We start from the raw sequence: 21,559 nt of genomic DNA on the forward strand, positions 1-21,559 counted from the left end.
GAGTTTCCTCCTCCACTACTTTTAATCAACATTAGCCATGATTCATGACAGAACAACACAACTTTGCAGTACTATCACACACCGTTCACAACTCCGGCTATTTCAGGCCACTACAGTGTGTCTAAAGTCAGACCAAACAGTAACACACACAGTGCTCCGTGAACCAAACCTGTCATAATGGAAGCATCCTCTCATATGCATTTTGGTATCTACCAGCATCTTAATTTTTCTTGGCACTGTTTTACAAATGAGTGATTGCACAGTGATTTTCAAAAATCTCATACTCCCATTATTTGCTTCGAATGTCGATATGCATATTTTGGGTAACACAGGCAACAATGTAATTGGTGTGTGGGGCATCCTTACCACAACATATTCAGATAACATGATTAAGAGAAATTAAGAAAACAAAAATGGCATCAGGATGAACCCAAACCAATTAAACAAAAAAGTTTAAGGCAGCAAATAAATTGAGACTTGTAATTAATGCATCCAGGCATAATACCTCTGACCTACCTCTTTCCACAAGATGGAAAACAGTAACCCTAGTGGTCTGACTGTCCACCCGGTCGCAATTTGATGTACCTTCTGTCACCAAATGATACCATCATATAGCAATTCACTCCCTGACCCCTCATCATTAACAAGACAGGCATATCATGTATACAAGGACCTGTGGAACCTTTCTGGCAACTGGTGGGCACATTTACAGGCTTTATCAGTCTGCTTATGTAGACACTCAGGGACTTATTTACAAGCCCAGTGTTCCGCCAGAACATCCTTTTTTGAGGGTTCCGGTGCCGCACAGTGCAGACCCATATCTATGAGGCCACGGAAAGCCAACCTGCGTGGGTTTTCATGGCAAATCGCTGCGTTGCCTCACACTGCCTCGGGAAGGCCTGCCATGGACATCGCAGTGGGTGTTCCCACTCAACGCCCATGGTTTTTGACACATTCACAGATTTACAACATAGCTTAAATCTGGCAATGCGTCAAAACCCTGTGCCTCCACCGGGGTGGCGTACTGGTTGGTTTTGGGAAGGAAGGTGTCCCAGCACAAAAACAACCTGATTTCAATGCAGGCACCCTTGTGCCATGGTACGAGGGTGCCTGAGTTGGCGCAAGGCAGCCAATTGTGCGCCCGCGCAGTGTATGAGGACAGGAAGTGTTGTATCTCATAGATATGGTGCATTCCGGTCCTTTTCTTTTGATGCAGGGCTGCGCAGCAAAGCGACATGCAGCGCTGCCCGGCGTCTAATTGTTGTAAATGAGGCCCTCAGTACTAATCAGACTGGCCTAAGACCTGGGAGAACTGCCACACACTGCTGGTAACTAGAGGACCCTGATATTGATTACCCTACACATCCCAAATAGTCAAATACTCAAAACAATTATTTTAATGCAGTGCATCTTGCAAAAATATAATTACTTCATGTCTCTTAATTCCAATTATAACAAGGAGGACTGTTTTACTGTCTATCTGTGAAGATCCCTGACCTTAATTCACCTCTTACCTTCTCAGGGTGGACAACCCCTGACACATTGAGCATAGGTAGTAGGACTGAACACATGCAAGAACACTTGGCAACACAATAAAGGGACCTGCCCAGCTAATTTGAATTGCCATAAACCTAAAAAAAATCCACGTCTCTCTGTCATACTTCCACATTAAGCACACCATCATGTGCAGCACTCCATAGCACAATAATGCACCTCCATAGTCATCAAGCACAATATGGAAGCCCTTACCACATAGGCTCAAAGCTAAGACAACATACTTCCAATGACACAAACTCGGGTATATTTACAAGGAAAGTGAGCGCCTTCTTAGCCTAACGCCATGCTACGCCACTTTGGAAACGCAAGGTTGCACCATATTTACATCAATATGGTGCAGCCCTGCACTTCTCCCTGTGTTGGCACTTATTACAGCCGCCTAGCGCCAACGACAGCACCCTTGCACCATAGTGCAAGGGTGCCTGCGTTGTGAGAAATTAATATTTATGTGCAGGAAGGTGTTCCTTTCTGCACATAAACATTCATGCATGGTGTTTTGCTGTTTCTATGTGTCCTGCACAATGCAGCACACAAAAATACACTAGACACACCACAACAGAAACTCCACACAAGGTTATGTTAAAATAGTCTTTGTATCATCCATAAACACATTAGAACATATCACATATAAACACTGTGCCACTTGGCACTTGTCATGTATTTTCAGGTATTTGCATAAATCACCAAGCCAAACGGGCCACTGTCATAATCATCACATATATCAAAGTTAGTGAGGACAGCCAGTAGCTACTGGTAAGGGTGCACTTAGCACACCTCCTTTAGGAATAAAATATCGATATTTCTCCCCGAACGCACAATCCGGGTTGCCAAACGCCAAACACATCTCGCGAGCATGCACAAGCATACACAAGCATGCGGTACAAGCAACTCTGCATGCTCAAATAACTTCGCATAGTATTGCAGAGTTTTTTTGCCACTTCGCATAGGCTCACATAGTGCAGCTACACGAACTCCGCTTAGAGTTAGTGAGGACAACCAGTAACTACTGGTAAGGGTGTACTTAGTACACCACCTTTAGGCATAAAATATCAGCAGTGCATCATTTCCATAACACATCATGCCCCTCTTAGGCATAAACATAACTGCACATTATGCCACAATATCCCTGAGAGCCCACTGGCCCCCAACACATGTAGGGCACTGAAGTACCAGCCCATCTGTCCCCAATCAGCAGTCCCAGCGCTTCTGCGCTCACCACCTGGACTGCACACTAATTTTGTGGAGTTTCCTTCATCCACCAAGGCTGGGGGTCCTCTGTCGAGGATAACCCGAAGCTATCAAGACCCACAACAAGGCCTCTGCCCCAAAAGTAGGGCTGTGGGGCCAAGGCTCACTCCGGCAGCTGCCCACTACCATCTAGGGCAGCTGCTACCCTGGCCATGTGAGGTGACGCCGACCTGGCTCCTCACCTGGCTCTTCCTTCTGCTGATTCTACGTGCAAGGAGAGGGGGAGCGCTGCTTTCCCAAGTGCGGAGCAACCAAACAGCTTCTGCCCCAACATTACAGCAAGTCTGGGACCCTCCAGGTCTCACCAGTCTCCCCCTCTCTGCACCTTGTTGGGGCACTTGTCTTCACCCCGCCACACCCGCGCAGCCGAGATAAACGATGCCGCGAAATTGCAACGTACATTACCGCCATCAGCGAGTGAGCCGGTCTTTAGGCCACGCCCTCTCTCGAGGCCACGCCTCCCCCCCAACCTACTTAACCGAGCTGACTGCAAGCTCTCGCAGATCCTATACTCCTGAGGCACAGCCGGGAGCTCTGTTCACGAAAATCGCTATTTTTAAAAATATTGTTTGTTTGATCTGATTTTAAATCTCACCAGTCTCCCCCTCTCTGCACCTTGTTGGGGCACTTGTCTTCACCCCGCCGAGATAAACGCTGCTGCGGAATTGCAACGTACATTGCCGCCATCAGCGAGTGAGCCGGTCTTTAGGCCACGGCCACTCTCTCGAGGCCACGCCCCTAACCCGCTACAAAAAGATGTGCATTCCACGTTCGCGCAGCGGACGGGCGCAGCGGGCGCGCCGTCAGCGCGCCGAAGGCGTGCCTAAGGCAAGCCCGTCTGGGCCCGCACGGGCCCAGACAGACCCAGGCCCAGTCACTCTGCCCGTTGCTTCCGATGAACAACTTATCTACACGAGAGATAGGCTCCAAGCACTCAACTCGTCGAAAAATCCTGAGTGCAGCTACATCCATTCGGGAGGTAAACCTTTCATCAACTGTGCCCTATGTAATCCGGCCACTACTACCTCAGATAACCATGGCCTACAGCTGGGCCTTCTCAATTGTCGGTCCCTCCCCAAACACTCTCATGAAATCAACCTTCTGATACAGGATCACAAGTTTGATGTCTTGTTCCTCACAGAAACTTGGCTCACTTCCTGGTCGGATTCTGATGTCATTAACGCTCTACCCCCAGGCTATCAAATCCAATCCCAAAACAGACCCCTCGGCAGAGGAGGTGGCCTTGCGATAATCTACAGAGAACAATTCGCATGTAGAGCTAGCAACACCAATATCGATGAGTGTGAAAGCTGCCAATTTGCTTTACAAATATCCCCCGCGCACTCCCTCTCTGGGCTGCTGATATACCGCCCGCCGGGAACCCCAGGGAAATTCGCAAGCGCTCTTGTCGACACTGTCACTCAGATAGCAACCACTTCTCCCAATTTTCTTATCTTGGGAGACCTCAATCTCCATCTTTCAGACCCCAAGGACCTTACTGCGTCCGAACTTCTCCTGGACCTTACGTCTTTTGACATCCGATTAGTTAACTCAGAACCCACCCATGACAAAGGACATCTTTTGGACCCCTTTTTTACCAACATCACGGGCCTCACCACTTGCACCCCCCTCCCCCTCCCTTGGAGAGACCATTTCTTAATATCTATCGTTTGGAATCTCTTCATCCCACCCACCCAACAGGCCAAAATCCGGGTCACTGACCGACGCTGGCACAAATTCTCGCCAGACGAATGACCCTCCAATCTCAGGGCCCCTCTCTCCTCCCCAGTCTCTGACCCAGCCAGCGCTGATAATCCGTTCAACTCTTGGCTCACTACATCACTAGACAAACTTCTCCCTAAAACTTCCACCCTCAGGCGAATTAAAAGAGTGAACCCTGCCCCTTGGTATACTCCTGAACTTAACCTCCTTCGGAAGGAGTGCAAAAGAACAGAGCGCTCTTGGAGGAAGGATAAATCGATAGTCAAGAAAGACGCCTTCCAGGATTTCCAGGACCGCTGTTTGTAAAGCTCCCAAAGCGGAGATGCCTGCGCCCTCTCTGCCGCACGGGAGGCGCGCTGAACACGCCAGTCAACACAAAGCACACTCTCTCCGCCCACAACCAGGCAACGTCACTCCTGGCTTCTGTTTCACGGTGCGGCTGCTCTCACTTCATTTTTGAAGCAGGAGCTCACATCTCAGGCTCAGCAGACAAAAGGTGAAGCGCCCACGATGCACTTCGAGTGGGCGGACACAGAACTTTGCCCATACACCACAAAGAGTGTAGTAAAAGCGGGGTGCTCATCAGCAGCTGGATTAATGGGGCACTAAAGAGAGAGCGTTCAGCTTGGTGCTAAGTCCGCAGGGGCAGAGCTGGCCACAGACATGCTACCACACAGGGCCTCCCAGCAAAGGGCAGCCCCCCCCCCCCATACCCTTTAGGCAGCAGCTGGGTCCCATGGCGGTTCCTCCTGGCAGAGTGCTTCTTAAACTCCAAGTCAGTCTCAGTTCAACAGAAATGGGGTCATAGCCCCAGTCCAAACCAGTTCTGGGGTACACTTATTAAGTGCACAACACTCCAATTGCAGGCCCTGGCCCCCTGGCCCCCTGGCCCCAGACACAACACAGGGGGCGGAGCCATCATTGTGGAGGGCAGGCACAGCCTCATTCGGGCTCAGTTGCAACTCCTCCCACCACTCAGGCCTATTCAGCCTAGCGCTGACTCACCCAGACTCTCTGGGGCCACTGCACCTCCCCAGCCCCTGTCACTCCAAGGCCAGACACTCAATACAGAACAGGCAGGCACAAAGACACATAGCACACAAAAATGCCTACTTCTAAAAGTGGCATTTCTAAAAAAGTGATAATAAATCTGCAAACACCATTACGCAGCATTTATCACCACTATTCCAAACATATCAAATGTGTTCATGCTACTCCTCTCATGTCAGGAATTACCACTGAAGCACATATCAGGGAATCCCCAATGCGTTCCTATGAGAGGGCAGCCTCACAGCAGTGAGAAACCAAATAGGCTTTTTGTCACTACCAGGACATGCCACACAGTTAAGGCACATGTCCTACCTTTTACCTACACCGTACCCTGCCCATAGAGCTAGTTAGGGCCTACTTTAGGGGTGTCAGGGACGTGGCAACCACTTTATGTGCCACATCACAGCGTCAGTTAACTCAACACGCCTTTCCTGCTATGGCAGAGGCCTGAAACAGGTTTGAAAGACTACTTTGGTGAGTAGCGCAAGCAGAGCTGCAAGCCCACCAGTAGCATTTATTTTACTGGCCCTGGGTATTTGACATACCACTGTACAAGGGACTAATAGGCAAATTAAATATGCCAAATAGGTGTAGACCAATCTTACCAAGTTTACCATAGAGAGCACATGCACGTTAGCACTGAACAGCAATGATAAAGTGCCCAGAGTGCTAAAACCACCAACAACAGGTCAGAAAAAATACCGGAGGTAGGCAAAAAGTTCTGGGATGACCCTGCAAAAAGGGCCAAGTCCAACAGCAGGTAACTTAAAAGAATAAATAAAGAGATAAATAGTTATGTCACATTTTCGTTTAAGAAGCCATTATTTCTAATATGGATGTAATTTCTAATGTTCTGTTCAACTTACTACGGGTCATTTCCTTCTACCAATCAGTGTCCTGCTGCAAGCCATCTCTCCCCTAGTCTCAGCGGAGCACCAAGTGAATGACATCAATTTAATAGCAAAATACAACACTGTTAGAAAGCATGTATTGTGACTGAAGCTTCCATCATGTACCTAAATAAAATATCATTTTCACAGACTTACGCTGGAAGTGTTAGTCTGGATGTGTAAATTCTATGAGTCATTGTTGAGGGAATCTCCGCCCGCCGCAATGGTAAAAGTGCAAATTGTACTTTTCTAGGTGCGACATGACAGGCACCGCGCGGGGGGGGGGGGGGCTTTGTCAATAATATCGACCTGTGCATAAATTAACCCCATAATATCAACTATCAACATTTCCTCATGGTAAGCAGCATACATAGAAGCATACATAGAAGCATGTAGAGCTACTATTCCAAGCTCTGTCTGGTGTGCAGAGTGGAAGCAGAGCATTAAGTAGTGTTGAAACCTGTCTCTCACACACACACATACACAGCCATGGCACTGCAGTGCACTCGTTTTTCAGAAAAATGTGCACACTTGAGCAGCCAAAAAAATGCCATCAGTTACAGTGACTTAGCCAATGGATTAAATGGGCTGCCCCTTGCTGGGTTCTCTCGTGGGTGGAAGCAAAATATGAAGTACACAATAACAGGTCAATGGATGATATGGTATAAGGCATTGCAGCGCAAGTCACTGCATTGCCTCACACTGCATTGGGTTGGCGTACCATGGGCGATGCGGTAGGTGTTCCCACTCAACGCCTATGGTTTTGGACACATTCCTAGATTTACAACATAGCGTTAATCTGGGGTGCATCAAAACCCTGCGACACCCCAGGGGTGGATTAATGGTTCATTTTGTGAAGGAAGGTGTTCCTTCCTGCACACCTCCAAATTAACCATCTGATGTCAATAAATCTTTAGACCACCCAACGCAGTCCACTCAACCACCCTTTGACTTCACCCAGCAACACACCCGCACAATCCATGGATCCAAAGATCCACCCATCTTTTTATCCAGCCATCCTCCCACCCTTCTATCTACCTGGAGTCAGATACAGAAACTCAAACAAGGATATTCTATTTATGGGCAATTTCAGTTCTAATGTCTGGTGGCATGGTGTATGAGAAAGGGATTTCAAATATACTGTCAGATGCAGAATCGTAATGATAGACGTAAAGATTTTCCTCACCCTGCTAACATAACTCTGTGACCTTCAGGCATTGTGAAGCTGGTGGGACTGTGCTCAACAGAAATATTAGAGGATTGAGAAAGTTTCAAAAACATAAATGCGAATACATTTGATTATCTTCCTCATTTTAAAAATCGTGGTCACATTCATCCGATTCTGTAGGCCAATTTATTATGTTGTGATTTGTTCAAGCCTGTCTTCACTGTGTAAAAAAAGAATAAAGGCTTTGTGTAACAGCATTACAAAGTTTTGAATTTTCACACAAAACAATCAGATCCCCCCCATAAAAAGAGATGTGGCAACAGTAGGCAAAACAGGGAGCAGTGAAGGTGTTGAGGGATGTGGTGGTCAGCAGGGGTTAGAAAACATATCCTGATTTTGTGGAGTCAGCACCGACTTTCTACTGCAATAACCTTTCCTAGGAATGGGATACATAAACGATTGCTACAAAACCCATCAGAAAAAGTAGAAAGACATATCACAGGACAACAAGGAAAATCCATCATTGAATTGATTTTACAATGCAAAGTTCTATAGATAACATTAGAGCACTCATGCAGTTTCATACATAAACACCCTCGAATGTGAATCATTCCTTGCATTATATCAGACAGGTAGGAATAGCACCGTCACACCTTTAAGACAACCATACTCAGTTTAAGGTGTTATTCTGAGCAAACACTGCTACAGCACAAGCCTTGAGCTTGTAAGCTCAAAAAGTGTCTCCTGACATTGTAGGAATGAATTTAAAATTAACAAATTGTGGGGCATATTTACAAGCCCCTATCGCCACCAAAATGTCCCTCTTCAAGACGTTTTGGTGGCGATAGGGGCTTCGCCTTATTTACAAGGCAGTGTTAAGCCACTAAACGTGGCTTAACGCTGCCTTGTAAATAAGGCCCCCTTTTACGCTATACTTGCAGTGAAAGAGGAGGGCAGTTGGTGTTGCTGTGGGCGTTCCACCACAACACCCGTTGATTTTGAAGCTTCCCAATATTTACAAGGGCAGGGAAAACCTGGTCTTACCCTGGCGAAACGAGGAGAAATGTTTAATTTCTCCTCACTTTTGCTATTTCCCTGTATGCTGCGTTGTGCAGCACACATGGAAACAGCAAAACACCAAAGATTGTTTATGTGTAGGAAGATGTCCCTTCCTGCACTTCAACAATCTTTAAAAAAGATTACGTTGTGCAACCTCTGTATGCTGCATTAAGCAGCACACATAGAAGTTACAAAATGTCATTTAAAGATTGCTTATGTGCAGGAAGGGACACCTTCCTGCACATAAACAATCTTCCCCTGCAACACAGACACCCTTGCACTATGGGGCAAGGGTGTCTGCTTTGGTGCTAGGTAGCTACATTTAGCGCTAGCACAGAGGGAAACGCAGGGTTGCACCATATTTACAAGAATGACACAGCATCTCATTAGCCTTCTTGGGTTAACAACGCACTTCACCACTTTACTAGTAAATAAGGCCCTATGTTTTTTAATTATCAAGGATGGGGCCGCAAACAATGTAAAATAACAAAACATTTTAAGTTGACAACTAGGCCTTCCAATCCACTTATAGTTGTGCACTGTGCACAATTAAAACATGGTTTGTCTATTTTTCTGTCTGCAGCTCGAATTAAAATATGTCCTTCAGTTTTTGGTAATATAAATTCTTAATTCAAAACGTTTTACAAGACTGCTCTGATGTAACATACATTGTATTTTTTGTTTGTTTGTGATGATCCTGAAAAAAGAGTACAGGTCAACTGTATCTTTACAAGGCCACTTTCTGTGGCTAATGGAAGTTTCATATGTAACTTCAAATGTGCCATAGTTTTTGGGATAAAAATCTCTGCTTACTATCTATGGAGGATGGTGTTCTTATTTTCCATGTGATATGTTTCTGGTTTGCCATTGGATGTTTTGATGTATCATTTGTTTCACTTCCCAGTCACAGTATGATTTTTCAGTTTGAAAAGCTTTTTAACATGCTGTTTCTGGGAAGTGAGCCAGGACTTTCCCTTGCGCTCCTTGAAGGCACACTTCATTTTGGTCTACTTTTTTACTTTATAATTAGAGATTTTTTCATGATTCTCTCTAGCTTTTAAAAGTGAGCAGTCCCTTCAACAATTTGTTCTTCGACTTATTATTTGTCATGTGCCAGACTGCATTTGGTTCTGGCTATTAGCTAGGATAGACCTCAGCTGCTATTGCCCATGCTAATTCACATTTCTTTGCATTTTGAGTATTTTAAATTAAATTGACTAAACATTTGCCTTTTTGACTACTGTAAGGAGTCTTTCATTTAAAATAGATGTTCATGGTTTGTACTTGACTTTTGTCCTGTGTGGATTTAACAATGTACATTTTCCTATGTGGGTCTTTGGGTTTTTCTTATAATTCAAAGCATAGGGTCCTCATCCCAGGGGCTGCTCTAGGCTCATGGCGGCCCTGGGCATGGAGCGTAGGCAGAGGGCTTCGGAAGAGGGAGTCCGGGCAGGGCCCCGGAAGAGGGGGGTCTGGGTGTTTGGAAATGGAACAAAGCCGGAGACCGCCAAATCCCCGCCAGGGGTCGCCACACAAATATTTTTTAATTTTTTATATATAAAGTTTTATATAGCGCAAACTTGATCCCAAAGGATATCAGAGCGCTTTACAATTTGAGGCAAAGGTAACATGTCAGAACATTGGTCTGTATCCATCCTCAGAGGATTATTATATTAAGGATATACATTGTCGTGGCGGCCATGGGGTTTGGCGGCCCTGTGCAGGTGCACAGCTTGCTCAGGCCGAGGGCCGCCCCTGCTCATCCTTTTAGATCTCACGTACATTCTAGATCCATCCAATCAGCATGTTTAATGGTAAAAAGCACCAACACCATGATGCAGGGTGACGCTGCACACACGATGAACAATGGGGTTTGCAGAGTGTGTGTGTGTATGTGTGTGTGGGTGAGTGTGTGTGTGAGAGAGAGAGATTGAGAGAGTGGGGGATAGAGAGAGAGAGAGAGAGAGAGAGAGAGAGAGAGAGAGAGAGAGACCTGAAGAGGCTCCATCCATACTTGCTCTGAACCTTCTTAATTTGTCACAGAGTGACGTTAAATAAGAGGAGCTTGATCATCACACCCAAACCTGTGGTGGGATGAAAGGGTGGCAGTAACTCCATGGAGGTGCCCGGGGCTATAAACATGGGAGGGTCCTGGCTGCCCTGGCACCCATTTTGAATAGCTAGCATTGCTCAATTATCAGATATTTATGCACAGTACCGCATATATTGGTTATAGGCGATTGGACAATTAATTAGATATGCAATGTGTATAAAACAGTACAAGCCCAAAGGCCCCTATCCAAATATATGCATTGTTTATTCTGACTTATTATTGGTGAAATGCCCACTTACTTAAGGTACACCACTGTCATGTAAAATAAGAATGATATGAATTTTTGTTTTACCTTACATGTGAAATATTAATATTTTGGGGTAGGTAAGCCTCTTTCTAAGTTATTTATTCAGATATAGTGCTTGTTTAGACAATAAACATAGGTACTATGTGCTATGTACTATGTGCTATAAAATAGCACTGAGTAGAAAAAATGCAAATTTAAAAATGAGTAATTGCTTCAACAATAATTTAAAATAATAGGGCTAAATTTGCCCCCGACTTGCCTATCTTATGTGATGAACTGGAGGAAATAAATTGACAATATTTGTTAATCTGGACAGGTACCTTTTGCAGTTTTTGAGAAATGTATGTTTTAATGTGTTCCTAGTTAGCTCTTCATGGGCCACACCAGCTGTACTAGTAGACCATTCTGTGACATTATGTTAATTTCCAAGGAGGGTAAACTCTTTAGACATTACTCCTTCAATGGAACTCATTGATTTTTGGTTCAGAATAGAATAAATATTATATTCGGTAATGATATGTTATAAAATTATACCTGCTTTATTTTTAATAAAACCAACATAGATGCCTAGGTCCATTTATGTGGTGTATTGTCTGGGTTTGCATTGCCTTTAACTTATATGTATTATTATTTGGTAATTTACTAATTGTTGAATTAGTCTAAAATGTTTATTGTAGTATAGTGACACTTTTCAACTACTATTAATATATGTTGACTTGAAATAGGGATGTACATTTTAAGTGTTTGTTTACTAAACATGTTCACAGGTCTCTAAATTAAACGTGATAGGGCACTTTGTCCTAACCAGACATTAAAATGTTTTTGGGTGCATATTTGGTAATCTGGCTCTAGCATGACACTTGCTTGATACTGATCTTTAGCAGGAAGACTATGTATGTAGTGTCTTGTCTCTTAGCTGTGGGCCTTATTCAAGTGACACGTCGGTGCAACAAAATTGACCACCCAAAAAGTGATCTGCATGTCAGCACACAAATATCTCTCCGATGTTGTGGAGAGCTTTGTAGGTGTGGATGAGTAGCTTAAAATGGCAACGTTTCTGGATGAGTAGCCAATGTAGTGAGATAGGGAGAGAAGTGGCAATTCCTGGGGACATCTAGGATGAGTCTGGCCACCAAAAGGAGTCCCAATGGGAGCTCTTGTTACCCAAGATCAGGATCTCTGTTTTGTTCATGGTGAGTTTAAGGCAGTTCTCTTTCATCAGTTTGGCCACATTTGACATGCATGAGTGAAATTGGTCCTGGTAGTATTGACTGTGTTGGCGAGGGATCGAGTGAGCTTAGTGCTGTTGGATTAGGAGACAATGTTGATGTTGTGGATTCTTATCACCTTATGCAAGGGAGTAGCCAGAAAATGTAAATACCCCCACTTCGAACCAAAGCTCTTAAGGCACTGAGGGGCACAGGCATCAAGCAAAATACTGGTCGTAAAGGGGCTGATTCACAGAATCGGCCCCTGTGCGACCGGTATTTAGCCATTTGGGATGCATCAAGCCCAAACCCAATCACAAAATAGGTAATCGCAAAATTTGTGATTACCTATTTTGCAAATGCATTTAGGGAATCGCAGTTTGCGATTCCTTAAATGCAATGCAAGAAGCAATCTGAGATTGCGACTTAGCATTAAGGAATCGCAAATTACCACCAACTTAAAGTTGGTGGTAATTTGCAATTCCTTAGAAAAATGCCACAAATGGCATTTTTCTGAGTGCCATGTTGCGCACACAAATGCCCTTAGGGCATGTGTGTGCGCTACATGTGCACACATGCCAGTTTTGTGGGTGAATCAAGGCAGCCTTTTGGCCCCCTATCAACCTTGGAATTGCATTCAATCAATCAATCAATCAATCAAATACACTTATAAAGCGCGCTACATACCCGTAGGGTCTCAAGGCGCTGGGGGGGGGGGGGGGTGCCGCTACTGCTCGCAATTTGCGATTACCTATTTGGTAATCACAAATTGCGAATAGTTTCTCATTCATTCCTACGGGCCCCTAGGCCCGTAGGAATTAATAGTAAGGCATTCCCTATTAGCGAATCGCAATTTGAGATTTCTCAAAAGTAGCTATTAAGGAATCACAATTCCTTATATTGATGCATGTGCCCCTTAGCACACAAAGCAAGTCATCATGACCATCCCCAGAAGAGCTCTCTTGTGTCTCCCACCCAAGCATCTATCTATTCATTCTTCCATCCACCTGCTATCTACAATTTAACCTTTATATTCTGTCATCCATTCAATCTTTAATCTATCATTCAGCCTTTCACTCTTCCCTCAGTCCACCCATCCACACCGATGCATCCATCTCCAAGCTTATCCATCCATCCATCCATTTACTCACCCTTTCACTTCATCCTCCCTGTCACTCATCCCAACCACCCATCAATCTATCCACCCTCTTTTTCACTCAGCCATCAATTTGTTTACTGTCTCATCATCCACCCATCCACCCTCTCTTTCACTTATCCATGCATTCTTTCACTCATCCATCCATCCATATATCCATCCATCCATTCATCCCATCCATCCATCCTCTTTCACTAATGCATCCATTATTTTACTCATCCATCCTTCAAGTCATTCATCCATCCATCTACCCATCAACCATTCTTTCACTCAGCCATCCATCCACCCTTTCACTGACACATCCATGCTTTCACTCACTCACTCCCCTTTGTCTACCAAGTTGCAGACAAAAGAGGCCCATCAAGAACTCTAACCCACTATCACTGTTCCCTTTAAGGAACGGGTGCGCGCACCTCTCCTGACGTCAAGGCGCACTGCTGGGTGTGGAGCGCACACACAGCCAGGACGTCGCGTGAGAGAGTTGCGCTGCCACTTTAAAGAAGCGAGCGGCGTGAAAATCAGGCACTTTTGAATGCGGTGCCGGAGGAGTCGTGAGTCTCGTGATGAGTGCAGGAAAGGTAGCCTGGGGAGGCTGGGGGGCTGGTGGGCTTGTGGCGATGTGGTGATGTGGCTATGTGACTGCAGAGCGCGGGGCAGATTGTGGCCTTTTGTTTAAGTATTGATGTGAAGGGGCTCTGATTAACACCAATACTTAAACAAAAAGCCACAATGGCACTGTCAGAAAGCAGATGAGCCCAAAGTGCTGCACAGTGGCTCCCTGCTAGGTCTGCTTAGGAAGCGACGCGAGCCTACGCAAGGCTTGCCTAGCCTTTGAGTTCCCCAATGCGCCGACTTTAGGGTTCCCGACCTTCACCCATGCAAGCTTTCTCTCCACGCGACAAGATACATTGTTGCATAAGTCCTACTTTTAACTTGAACCTCGGGAAAGTGTATAAGTCACAATTTAGCGAAGTTGAAAAGTTCTACATAGAGCTGCCAGAGAGTCATGAAAACTGACACACCCTTTACCGGAAGGAACTTGCATGTCTCTCTCCATTTAAGACGTGTGCACAGTAGTACTTAATTTGTAGGAAAAAAAGTGCCGGAGGTCTCATCAGAAGGCCCCTGCAGCTTGTACCAAACATTGTCCCTGCCAGCGCTGCCAGGGACCGTATCAGTGCACTAATAACCATCACACTCCATCAAGTGTGGCAGTTCTGATTATTTTCGGCCTCCAAGGCGATTAGAATAGCTTGAGCGGCAGGTGATAGTCTTTTTTTAATGTATATTATTAGTCTTTTTTTAATGTGTATTAAATTATTAATTAACTGTTGTTGCGTTCATCTCGAAATTAGGCAGACACCGCCGCCTTGTGGCAGACTGTCACAAGCACTTGTGTTGTCAATTAAGTGCCAGTGTCGTGTACCGGAAACCACCTGCACAAATTAATCATTGGTGGTACCGGGTTTAACTGGTGAAAATCGTTTCTGCTAAATGTGTTTGATGCAGAGAATACACTCGCCATGGCACACTCTGCTCTGGCCTGCATCTGCCCTATTTCCAGGTATGGTTCCACATTCAGTCCTGTCTTGCTTGTACAGTGTAACAAAGCTCCGCATCCTGTGGACTTTTTTATTTTGAGAGGGAGAGTACTGGCACTTCTCAAGAGAAATATAATTCTTTTTATTGGAGAGTAACTGCACTTCTATTTTCCCATTTCAAGCACTGGCTGTAGCTATATAGAGGCTGTGGTTACCAGTCCTCCGGCCATTACCAGGATAGTTCAGTGGATGGTTAAGAAATTGATGGGGGATGCGAGGACCATCCTTCTGACAAGAGCCGTGCCCCTAATGGGGTGCCGATAGCTTAACCCCATGATTGAGGCTCCATACCTGGTAAGGGGCAGAATGTCAAATGCCAATATGTCAATGTCATATTGCATCATACATGCACAACAAATCAGCAGATTCAATTGGGAAGTACCGCTCTGGTAAGCATATCTTCCTTTTTTGTTTTTGCTGTTGAGACAAATGGAGGACCATGTTATTCGCTAGAGGTGGGCGAGCCAATAAAATAACAGGGAAAGCAGAGTCCAAACCGAGCCAAGGGTCAGACTCTGCTTTATTAGCCCGTGTATGAGTTAAGCCCTGAAAATGTTTGCTATGTATATAATATAATAATGCTATGTAAATCATACAGCAAACATCACGTAAAATGTGACAAACTCACTTCAAAATTCAAAGAAATGTATTGATATGTGGAAGCTTTCACAGTAATAAATTACATTTTAGCACTGCACTAAGAATTACTGTTAAAATTAATAGTTTTAAAACATGTACCATACGTGAACTAAGAGGCACAACAGTTGTCATAAACCCTGAACACGGCCTGGATTAATATTGAGCTACATTATAGTCTATTAAATAAAATACAATAGATTTTGTACAACTATTTTTCTGAAAGCACATATTTGAAAGTGCTTTCATAAGTGATAATGAAGTAAACTGAGCTTTGATGAACTAAAATATTTGCCGAAGATCACACAATTTAAGCGGTAAGCCATGATTTATATAGGTTTTCTGGTTTCACTTTGTACAAATTAGCCACTAACCCTGAATCTAAATGTCTTTCCTCCTATTGCTTTGTTGTGACTTCTATAAGTATTCTTCTGCAGTTTTTATATAGAGCAAGCTTGACCCAAACTTATTGGAGCCCTTTATGTGAGCACAGTTTACATTACACAAGGTCACATTCAAATTTGACCGAAGCAATACTTCTCTGACCTATTTACATTGCATGTAATTTGTGATCTGCATGGTTCACCAGCTTTTCATCAGGCATTTTAACCTCCTCGGCTACTTAATGATGAGTCAACTTCCAGTAGACAAAACTTAGATCTCTATGCAGCAGGTCCATCATTATTCAGAGTTATCTTGACATAATTTTGGTTGCCTGAAAATTGCGTGAACGTAGTTATCATATTTTTTGCAGGCCACTGCATCATCTTCAGGTGGGACCTTTTGATGGATTGTGTGCTGCTCAGTCTTCCTGTGAATTACCTTGTTCACCCACCTCAACCATTAGCGCAGTTTGTATTTTATGTTACACTTTCTGTGTTGCAGCTTTTCCCTGGGATTCAGATTTGTAGACCAGTTTAAGATAAAGAATTCTAATAATGGAACACATGGGCACACGCCTGTTTTTCCTAGGCTGGAATTCCAGGTAATTATTTGGCCATTTTTCTTATTGGGGCCTCTAGACCGGCCCCATTCATAGTTTGTAATTCTTCGAGCGTTTGCTGACTGACTTGTCTTCACTTGCAGGTTTCCAGTCGGTAAGCTATTTGGATTTGAGTGGTCAGGTGCTAGTACCCACAAAGACAAGGTAATTCTGTTTACGTTCCTCATTGGGTTGGGTATTGCTGGGTGAATAGATTCACAATCTGCACCCCTTTTCTGTTGCAGGTTCGTGAGACCGTACTATGAATACAATTGCACAGGCAGACGTGAGTACAGGTAGAACAAAGAGGTAATTGTTTGGTAGAATTAAACTAGTACATCTTCTGTGCAGGTTTCCAGACAGTACCCCACACATTTAAACAGGCATACGTGAGTACACGCAGAGGAGGTAATTGTTTGGTTGAGTTAAACTGTGGTGCATCTTGAACATTGTAGTATAATATACTTATCCATGTTTTCTTCTGTTGCAGGTTTCGCAGCCAGAACCCCATACATTTAAACAGGCGTACGTGAGTTCAAGCAGAAGAGGTAATTGTTTGGTTGAGTTAAACTGTGGTGCATCTTGAACATTGTAGTATAATATACTTACCCATGTTTTCTTCTATTGCACGGTTTCGCAGCCAGAACCCCTTACATTTAAACAGGCGTATGTGAGTTCAAGCAGAAGAGGTCATTGTTTGGTTGAGTTAAACTGTGATGCATCTTGAACATTGTAGTATAATATACTTACCCATGTTTTCTTCTGTTGCAGGTTTCGCAGCCAGAACCCCATACATTTAAACAGGCGTACGTGAGTTCAAGCAGAAGAGGTAATTGTTTGGTTGAGTTAAACTGGGTGGCATCTTGTACATTGTTGTATAACAGATTGCATTCATGAGCTAGGCATCAACGTAAGCCATGTTCTCTTATTTTGCAGGCTTTTTGGCACAGCAGGTTCAAACCGGCGGGCATGGAAATGTTCAAGCACAAAGCTGTAACTTTAGGACAGTGCGGTGCTTCACCACAAAAGAAGAAATGTTGCCTTGTATTCAAGGAAGAGTGGATGAAAGAAATTGTGGAGGCTGAGACACAGAAATTACGAAGCAAGGTTCACGTGCAACTCGGGGAACTATTTCAATACAGTCCAGACGTGGGCTTGATTTTCAAAGCATGTGCCGAAGCCAAGATTGTTGGGGACTTTTGCACAGGGAAGAAATGGAGTGATGGCTGGAAACTGGATTATATGAAATGCCATCTGCTTAGCAAAGTACACTAGTCTTCCATGGTGATATGGAGAAACAGAAGTGCTGCTGCCAGGTTTGGTTATGGAGTGCGGGCAATGCTGACGGAAACTGCCACTGACAAAGCAAATAGAATGGAAGTAGTTGAACGGCAAAGATCTATGCCTGAGGAGATAAAGATACTCATCAACAACTTGTTGCTGGCAGTCAAGATGAATACTTCAATGTTATCTGTACAAGACATCCATGACCACCTAGCTTTGTATGCCAAGATACCAGACAGCTGGAGGAGCAAGAACTGTGCCTTTGAGTTCCTTGAGGCCATCAATAGCGTGATACACTGTGAAGCTATGGCAGAACTTCTGCACACTTTATATCATACATTTATAACTGATGACAGCACAGATATTTCTGTTACAAAAATGCTCATCCTGTACTTCAAGTTCCGACCTGTAATATCACTAGAACAAAAAACACAGTTTGGGGGCAAAGTCAAGCTGACTACTTGTAATGCTGAGGATATCAGTACTGCTGTGAAAGAATTCTACACTGTCAATGAACTGGACCTAATGAAAATGGTCATGTTCACATCTGATGGTGCGTCTGTGATGCTAGTAAAGAATAATAGTGTTGCTACTCGCCTTAAACAATCCATCCCTCATCTAGTAGAGTAGCATTGTGTAGCCCATCGAGAAGATTTGGGAGTTGATGATGCCTGGAAGAGGGTTCCAAAGATTAAAGAGATGGAGACATTATTGCAGACTGTCTACACTGTGTTCTCCAGATCTCCTACAAGGAAGTCCAAGCTAGATGAAATTGCATCAGTCACTGAATGTGAAGTGGTCTCTTTTCGACCACTGAATGAAGTCCGGTGGCTTTCAAGGCATTTTGCTGTTGGTGCACTAATTCGTAATTACGAGGCTGTTCTTAAGTACTTTAAAGATGAGAAAGTTGAGTAGAATGATCCAGTTGCTAAATATTGTTACAAAAAGCTATCAAACTCCAACTACCATATTTCACTTGCAGTACTTAATGCCATTCTGGGTGAATTCGAATCTTTGTGCAAACTATTCCAAAAAAGTTATTTGACTACTGTTGAAGCTGTATAGTATGCAAGAGCAAAGATTGGACAAGTTAAGCAAAAGTATTTGGGGGACACTGTCTTTTGGAGAAGCAATGTAAGAGATATGATGGTGTTGTACAAGGAAAGGCAAGAGTTTGACAGTGGGCCTATTTTGTCTTTTGCTTCCCTTCATTGTGAGCACATGCAAAAAAGGTTCCCTGAAGATGAGCTGAAAGAATGGGCTAATTTTTAAATCCAGGCAATAGCAACACAATCACATTTTGAATTTGGGACTGAGAATATACAAAGACTTGTTGAAAAGTAAAAAATGTCTTGGTCCTGGGAGGCTGTGAAATACCAGAAGATGTTGTTCGACAATACAGAGACTATAAATATGTGGTGGCAGAACATGTAAAGGATGGGTTATTTACCACCTTTCAAGACATGGTGAATTTCACTGTATGCAGTGCTGCTCAGTATAGTGTAGTGTCTCAGCTTGTTGATGTCTGCGCAACGTTTCAAGCATCTAATGCAGATTGTGAACGAGGATTCAGCCTCATGAACACCATCAAAAGTAAATTGAGGAATAGACTAGAGCAGAAACATTTGGATATGCTGATGAGGACAAAGGCCTACCTTCTGAATGGTAAAGTTGAACTAGATAGAGCTTATCATCACTGTAAAAATCACAAAAATCACTGTGAGAAGCAACCCTGTCAACCATCTAGTGATGCCACTTGACGTGTCTGAACGGCCCTCTCCCTTATTGTTTCTCTGTGATATTGTATAGGCTCTCAACATTTCCCCACCCAATGAACAGTGCTCCAGTAAGAAAATGTATTAAAATCTTATGATCCTCAAAAAGGCGAATTCAGATCCCGGCCTTTTCTCAAACTATCGGCCCATTTCCCTCCTCCCTCAGTCAGCTAAGATCCTGGAGAAAGCAGTTCAACTGCAACTGGCTGAATTTCTGGAGACTAATATGCTCCTCCATGATTCTCAGTCGGGTTTTAGAGCAGGCTTCAGCACGGAGACGGCTCTGCTCGAAGTCTCTGAAACTGTCAGAGAGTGTGTGGATAGGGGCGAGGAGGCCATGTTGGTCCTCCTCGACCTATCCGCCGCCTTTGATACGGTTTCCCATACGATCTTATTGGATCGCCTGAGCCAGGTGGGCATAGGAGGTACTGTGTTGACATGGATTAGTTCTTTCTTGAAGGATCGTTCTCAGAGGGTCTTTTTGAGGCCTTTTACATCGGCTGGGAAACCCCTTCTTTGTGGTGTCCCCCAGGGCTCGGCCTTGAGCCCTTTGTTATTTAATGTATATCTTGCCCCTCTGGCCAAGGTGGTGGAATCCTGGGGAGTCAGAGTGATCTCCTACGCTGATGATACCCAGCTGGTGTTTTCTTTTAGGGATCACTCTGACACCTCTTTTGCCAACTTCCGTCAGTGTCTTAATAACATCTGCAACTGGATGACCACTAACCACCTCAGGCTTAATACTGATAAAACGGAGGTAATGTTTTTTAATCAGAAAACGACCATCCCCTCCAGCCTGTGGTGGCCAATGGCCCTTGACCCCCCCCCGATTCCAGCTATTACAGTTCGCAATCTGGGCTTCCAGTTTGACAATACCCTTTCCTGTGCTCCCCACATTAACAAAACTACATCTGCTTGTTTTGCGAAACTGGGTATGATTAAAAAGATTCTGCCATACCTCCCTGTGAATGCTCGTAGAACGGTGGTTCAGTCATTGATTACGTCTCACTTAGACTATGCCAACAGTCTCTATGCAGGTGCCCCTCAATACCAGATTGAACGGCTGCAGATCGTGCAGAACGCCGCGGCTAGATTGATTGGTAATATTCCTTATCGTCAATCCGTAGCATCCTATCGTAAACAACTTCACTGGCTCCCTATCACAAAACGTATCCACTTTAAGATACTGATACTTGCTTATCGAGCCTTGAACAACCTCGGCCCAGGCTATCTGAAAAAAAGGCTTGTTCTCTCACATTCTGTGAGATCCTTACGTTCTAATAGTCTACGTCTTCTGGTTGTCCCACGCTTCCGCCTATCTAGAGTAGGCGGTAGAGCATTTGGAGTAGCAGCAGCCAGATTGTGGAACAATCTCCCCTTGGAGCTAAGATTTGCCTCTACTGAACCCATCTTTCGCCGCAAATTAAAGACTTGGTTGTTCTCCTCTTGATTTTCTGTTCTTTTTCTTGTCTCTGGGCTCTTTAGTTGTTAGCGCCGGGACACCCCCTCGGGGATAGCCGTGCGCTCTATAAAATCCTAAAATAAATAAAATAAATAAATAAATGATGGTACCACCGTTAAAGTCTTGTGCTTTTGTAAACTTGAAGTGTACTTGCCTGTGTAACCAACTCATGTCATGGCATGCTTATCCAATTTTCAAACTGCCCTTAAGACCCTTATTGTGGGGCTGGATGTGTGAAAATGCACCATCTTTTCACTTTTTAAAGTAAACGTTTTGAGTGACATTTGGCGGCGCACGCACGCGTGGTCTGGTTCCTTGGGAACATAGCCATGGTTGCAGCGTACAAAGACCCTCCAGTGCCGCACACAGAGGAAAAAAATTAGAGGGAACATTACCCACTA

Source organism: Lissotriton vulgaris, chromosome 3_2, assembly GCF_964263255.1.
Source record: "Lissotriton vulgaris chromosome 3_2, aLisVul1.2, whole genome shotgun sequence".
Taxonomy (NCBI): Eukaryota; Metazoa; Chordata; class Amphibia; order Caudata; family Salamandridae; genus Lissotriton; species Lissotriton vulgaris.